This window comes from Scleropages formosus, chromosome 6, assembly GCF_900964775.1.
Source record: "Scleropages formosus chromosome 6, fSclFor1.1, whole genome shotgun sequence".
Lineage (NCBI taxonomy): Eukaryota > Metazoa > Chordata > Actinopteri > Osteoglossiformes > Osteoglossidae > Scleropages > Scleropages formosus.
The window spans coordinates 339,275-346,467 of record NC_041811.1 but is presented as its reverse complement, the minus strand read 5'-3'; positions in this window follow the sequence as shown (position 1 = coordinate 346,467).

The window sequence follows — 7,193 nt, the reverse complement described above, 5'->3', positions numbered from 1 at the left end:
CAAACACCATGTTCGAACACAAGGATGCTCATAAGTGTACTTGGTACCAGAGCTCCTTGGGCCAAAGGTCAATGATTGACTTTGTTGTCGTTTCATCTGAGTTGAGGCCACATGTTCTGGACACTCAGGTGAAGAGAGGTGCTGAGCTGTCAACCGATCACCATCTGGTGGTGAGTTGGAACAGATGGCGGGGAAAACTGATGGACAGACCCGGTAGGCCCAGATGTTTAACGAGGGTGTGCTGGTAATGACTGTCAGAGGACCTTGTCCTGAATGATTTTAACTCGCACCTCCGGGAGAGCTTCTCCAATGTCCTGGTGGAGGTAGGGGACATGGAGTCTGAATGGACCCTGTTCAAAACCTCCATTGTGGAAGCAGCCAGGCAGAGCTGTGACCAGAAGCTTGTTGGTGCCAGGCAGGGCGACAGCCCAAGAACCCGCTGGTGGACACCAGTGGTGAGGGAAGCCGTGAAGCTGAAGAAGGAGGCCTTTAGAGCCTAGCTGGTTCTGAGGACCCCTGACTCAGCAGATAGGTACCGGCAGACAAAAAAGGCAGCAGCAGCTGCGGTTGCAGAAGTAAAATCCAGGGCATGGGAGGAGTTTGGAGAGGCCATGGAAAACAACTATCGGTCGACTTCAAAGAGGCTCTGGAGAACCATCCGGTCGGAGGAGTTTCACTCAGGCTGTGTTTAGCAGGAGTGGAGAAACTCTGACCTCTGATGAGGACAATGTCAGGAGGTGGAAGGAGCACTCTGAAGAACTCTTAAACCCGAGTGATATGCCTCCCTTACAGGAGTCAGGGCCAGAGGCTTTCGGGCTGTCAGAGTCCATTTCCATGGTGGAAGTCACAGAGGTAGTTGGTAAGCTCTACAGTGGCAAAGCACCAGGGGTGGATGAGATCTGCCCGGAAATGCTTAAGGTCCTGGATGTTGCAGGGCTGTCATGGTTGACATGCCTCTGCAATGTTGCATGGACCTCGGGGACAGTGCCTTTGGATTGGCAAACTGGGGTGGTGGTCCCTATTTTTAAGAACGGGGACCGGAGAGTGTGTATCAACTATCAGGGTATCACGCTTCTCAGCCTCCCTGGTAAAGTCTATGCTGGGATGCTGGAGAAGAGGCTCCAGCCGACAGTTGAACCTCAGACTGAAGAAGAACAATGCGGATTCCGCCCTGGCTGTGGAACAGAGGACCAGCTTTTTACCCTCTCACAGATAATTGAAGGGGCATGGGAATTCACTAATCCAGTCTACATGTGTTTTGTGGACTTGGAGAAGGCCTATGACGGTGTCCCCCGGATAATTCTGTGGGAGGTGCTTCAGGAGTATGGAGTACCGGGGCCACTACTGTGGGCCATTCGGTCTCTGTACATACGGAGTGAAAGCTGTGTCCATATACTCGGCATTAAGTCAAGCCTATTCAATGTGGGTGTCGGACTCCGCCAAGGTTGTGCCTTGTCTCCACTCCTGTTTGTGGTTTTCATGGACAGGATATCAAGGGGCAGTCGAGGCCAGGAGGACATTCTCTGTGGGAGTTGGAAGGTGACATTTCTGCTCTTTGCAGATGATGTTGTCCTTTTGGCACCGTCCCAGGGTTGCCTCCAACACTCACTGGAATGGTTTGCAGCCGAGTGTGAAGCGGTTGGGATGAGTACGTTAAAGTCTGAGTCCATGGTTCTCTCACGGAAAAGGATGGCATGCCCCCTCCAGGTAAGGGGATAGAATTTGCCCCAGGTGGAGGAGTTCAAGTATCTTGGGGTCTTGTTCACAAGTGAGAGGAGAAGGGAGCGTGAGATCAGTCGCAGACTGGGAACAGCAGCAGCTGTAATGTGGTCGCTGTACCGGACTGTAGTGGTGAAGGGGGAGCTGAGCCACAAGACAAAGCTCTCCATTTACCAGTCGATCTACGTCCCTAAAAAGTCATGAACTTTGGGTAATAACCGAAAGAATAAGATTGCAGATACAAGCGGCCGAAATGAGTTTTCTCCGCAGGGTGTTCGGACTCACTCTTAGTGACAGGGTGAGGAGTTCGGACATCCGGGAGGAACTCAGAGTAGAGCCGCTACTCCTCCACATTGAGAGGAGCCAGTTGAGGTGGTTCGGGCATCTGATAAGAATGCCTCCTGGACACCTCCCTTGGGAGGTATACCAGGCATGGCCAACTGGGACAAGGCCCCGAGGTCGGCCCAGGACCTTCTGGAGGGATTATATCTCACAGTTAGCCTGGGAATGGCTGGGGATCCCCCAGGCTGAACTGGAGGAAGTTGCAGGGGACAGGGGTGGCTGGGCCTCTCTGCTCTCCCTGCTGTCGTCCCTATTAGGACAAACGGTATGGAAGATAGATGAAAAAAATTGAAATATTTAGATGTTTATGCAAGTTATTGTTAACATATGTAGCGTACGTTTCTTGTAGGATATTCTGAGTTGAGGCGGTAGCGAGCTGACGGCATAAACAAGGTGAAATCAACTATAACAAATCAAAAGGATTAATTATGGCTGATGGTGCACAAGGTCCTGCAAAAAAGAAAAAGACTTATTACTTTAATGAGGCGTGGGAGACAGAATTTCTCTTCACAAATGTCAAAGGCAAAGTGCATGCCTCAGGTGTGGGGCCCAGCTAGCATCGCGGTATCCAAGAGGCACAATGCGGAGAGACATTTCACCACAATCCACAAGACCTTCATAGCAGTTATCCACCAGGTACATCACTTAGAAAAGAAAAAGTTAACGAACTGAAAACAACATTAAGCAGGCAGCAATCATTTTTTTTACTAGACCCGCTAAGAAGTCACACAGGCTGCAAGTGAAGCTTCATGCTTATTTTGACAAAACACAAATCATTCTCGGATGGTGAAATTGTCAAGGAGCAATGACTGTGATAGCGAACACGCTGTTTAAAGATCACAAGAATGGAGATTAAATCATGTCTGCGCTCTCCAACGATGTTCAACTCGGGGCAAAGACGAGTCACTGCTTTGTCAGTGAACGTTAATGAAGCAACTGGAGAAAGACTTAGGTTCGTGCAAATGGTTTTCCATCCAGTGTGATGAGACTGTAGGGAAATGTGTTTAGTGCAATGTGAAAGAAAAAATTATAAATGTACATATTTCAATAAATTTTCTTGGAATATTTTCCAGGAAGGGGCGCGGTGGCGCAGTGGGTTGGACCACAGTCCTGCTCTCCGGTGGGTCTGGGGTTCAAGTCCCGCTTGGGGTGCTTTGCGACGGACTGGCGTCCCGTCCTGGGTGTGTCCCCTCCCTCTCCAGCCTTACGCCCTGAGTTGCCGGGTAGGCTCTGGTTCCCCGTGACCCTGTATGGGACAAGCGGTTCTGAAAATGTGTGTGTGTGTGTGTGTGTGTGTGTGTGTGTGTGTGTGTGTGTATGTATTTTCCAGGATTGTTTGTTTCATAAAAAATATTAAAACAGCTTGGGAGAAATCATTAACATTTTTTATGCCAGGATATCGAGATATTTTATTATTCCTTTTACATAATGTTGTTAATTGAAAGTTAAAAAAGCACCATTGTGTTTACATTTATTATATTTATAACAAGTTATATATTTTTGTGTATATCAAACAAGTAGCCCTCTAGACTATTTTATCCCTTCAGGAGCGCCCTCACTCACAAAAAGGTTGGAGACCCCTGTTTTATGCCTTGTCCCCTGATCTGCTGCAGGTGTTCCTCGTTGCGCCGAGGTGGAGGGCATGACACACACACACACACTTTCTGAACCGCTTGTCCCATACGGGGTTGCAGGGAACCAGAGCCTACCCGGCAACACAGGGCGTAAGGCCGGAGGGGGAGGGGACACACCCAGGACGGGATGCCACTCCGTCGCAAGGCACCCCAAGCGGGACTTGAACCCCAGACCCACCGGAGAGCAGGACCCGGTCCAACCCACTGCGCCACCGCGAGGGTGTGACAATTACAGTTTAATGTTTTTGTAGTGAACTTTCAGTTCTCACTGTTAACTTAGTGTTACTACATGTATGTAAATGTAAGGCAGTGCTGCACACTGATGGACAGTACAATTTCAACACTTTACATTTTCAAACAGTTACATTACATCACTTCACAAGAATTAAAAAACTTACAGTATGCTCAATATCTAAAATTATGACCTTTAACTTATCCATATTATACTTTAAATGAGTGGTCAAAAACAAACAAATTACATACACAGCAGATTTACTTCCACACAATTAAAATATATCCTATTTTACAAAAGATTTTCTTCTGATTTTCTTCTCTACATTGACATTATCTATTATTTGTATTATATTATTCATTTTTCATCTCTGTGTGTTTTTCATATGTCTCTGTTATATGTCCTGCTGTAGAATTTTCTGAAACAGTGTGTTTGTTCTACTGGTAAAACTCCATTTAACTGCAACTGGGTTAAGACCTTGTAACATGTTTGTGTCTTGTACAAGAACATAAGACAGGTTGAGCGGTATTAAAAGAGTCAGATGTGCAAGTGTGTGTATCTGTGATGGAGAACATCTGGTGAGAACTGTAATAAACCAACTTTTTAAGCTTTTGTGCCTCGTTATTGAAAACGTTAACACACACACACACACACACACACACACACACTTTCAGAACCGCTTGTCCCATACGGGGTCACGGGGAACCGGAGCCAACGCGGTAACAGAGGGCATAAGGCCGGAGGGGGAGGGGACACACCCAGGACGGGATGCCAGTCCATCGCAAGGCACCCCAAGCGGGACTCGAACCCCAGACCCACCGGAGAGCAGGACTGTGGTCCAACCCGCTGCGCCACCACACCCCCCAGCACAGTGAAATACATTAGAAAAAGTAATCCTGAAATGAAGAAAACAGGTACATAATATAAAATTCACTTGTATATAACAGCTGTGTGTGTGTGTGTGATGTGTAGAGCAGAGCACAGTGTGTTTGCTGGAGGGGAAATACAGCCCAGCAGCTGCTGCTCATCAACAACAGAGTGTTATATGTGTATAGAATAAACATCAGAGTGAGAAAGTGGTCTGGCTATGATCTCCTTCAGAAAACACTCCCAAGTGTCCTGACATCAGTGACACAACAGTAATGAGGAACACATCAGTCACACACACAGGAGGAAGAGTCACACACACGATCATCACGATCTGAAGGCACAGCATAAACACACTTACATTTGAGGAGCCCTGGTCTGATCCTGCACTGTCCACCATGGTCCACACTTTAAGAGAAGCAGAAGGACACACAATAAGTGAGAGACACACACAGCCTGTCTATGAAGTGTGTGTGGAAACTCAGAGCCCTGTTACATGTATAAGGGTTAGCAGTAATCTCACACACATACACACACACACACACACACACACACAGAGCACTTACTGCAGTATCTCCAGTTTAAAGTGTGTATCTTCCAGTAGATCAGAGAGCAGCTTCACTCCTGAGTCTCCTGGGTGACTGTAGCTCAGATCCAGTTCTCTCAGGAGTCAACAGGGGTTCAAATACAGAGCTGAAGCCAGAGAAGCACAGCCTCCCTCTCTGATACCACAGTATGACAGTCGGTAGAGAGACAGACATTTACACATATTGTTTTATTAGACCAAGTCCCACTTGGGGTGCCTTGCGACGGACTGGCGTCCCGTCCTGGGTGTGTCCACTCCCCCTCCGGCCTTACGCCCTGTGTTGCCGGGTAGGCTCCGGTTCCCCGCGACCCCGTATGGGACAAGCGGTTCAGAAAGTGTGTGTGTGTGTGTGTGTGTGTGTGTGTGTGTGTGTGTGTATATATATATATATATATATATATATATATATATAATATTATATATTATTACTGTTACTTGTTACCCTGTTTCAAATTTTAAAAACTCCTTTTTTCTCATAGTGGAAGCACTTGCACCACAGCACCAGGTGATCATCTGGTCAGTTACAGTGTGGACACGTGATTGGTCAAAATCCCATCTGTCCTCTTTGTGCTGTTATTCTTCTAACTCTTCAGTGTATCCTGGGTACAGTCAGTGTAAAAATTCATAAAAAAAGGTGTGAAGAAAGTGCTCACAGACTGAGTGGGTTTTAAACTCATGTTGAATGGTGCAGTTCAGTGCTCTGAGACACCATGTCAGTTTGTTTATTTCAGCCAGAGAAGACAGATGGTTTGGAAGATGAGTGAAGGAAGCCATCTATGTAAAATTGGAAAACCCCTCTCCGAACAGAGGAGGTGGACTGAGACACAATTTATCAACCACATATAATACAGTTTTAGCATCTGTCCTCAAAGAGTTTCCCACCCATTTACACCTTTGGGTCTGGTGGTTCTGGCCATTAATGGGTTGTTAAGTACTGCTAATTGTAGAAAAACAGGACACCACCCAGGTTAATTTCAATAACATCCTCCAATTGGCAGGTGATTATTGGGTTGTTAACAGACCCCAGTCATGTGAGTCTCAAATGGGCTCCACCCATAGTTGTTCCAAGTTTAAAACCAAAACTCCCCCCCAGTCTTTTAGAACTGAAGAAGCCACTTGGATGAGTGGTGAAATGTATTCAAGAAAATTCATGCAAGTCTAGTTGCCCCTCCCCCCCCCCCGCCTTTTTTTTGGGGGGCTATGCCATGACCTGGGTAATTGAGAACCTTCACAGACATGTCAGTTTGTCCACTGAGTATGAATTCATTTGTACTGTTGTCACACAGGGGGTGCGGTGGCGCAGTGGGTTGGACTGCAGTCCTGTTCTCCGGTGGGTCTGGGGTTCAAGTCCCGCTTGGGGTACCTTGCGGCGGACTGGCGTCCCGTCCTGGGTGTGTCCCCTTCCCCCTCTGGCCTTATGCCCTGTGTTACCGGGTTAGGCTCCGGTTCCCCGTGACCCCGTAAGGGGCAAGCGGTTCTGAAAATGTGTGTGTGTGTGTGTGTTGTCACACATCTCTTTTGTCTTTACTGTTGTTTTGTTTCAGTACTAAATGCTGAATTAGTTCATAAACAGAGGATCATATGTACAGTGCATTCAGAAAGTTTTCAAACCCCTTCACTTTTTCACATTTTTTGTTACAGTCTTAGGCTAAAATCATCTAAATTCATTTTTCCCTCATCAGTCTACACTCAATACTCAGTAATGACAGGGTGAAAACAGGATTTTAGATATTTTTGGAAATTAATTAAAATAAAAAAGTGAAATATCACTGACATAAGTTTTCAGACCCTTTGCTTTGACACCTGAAACGTA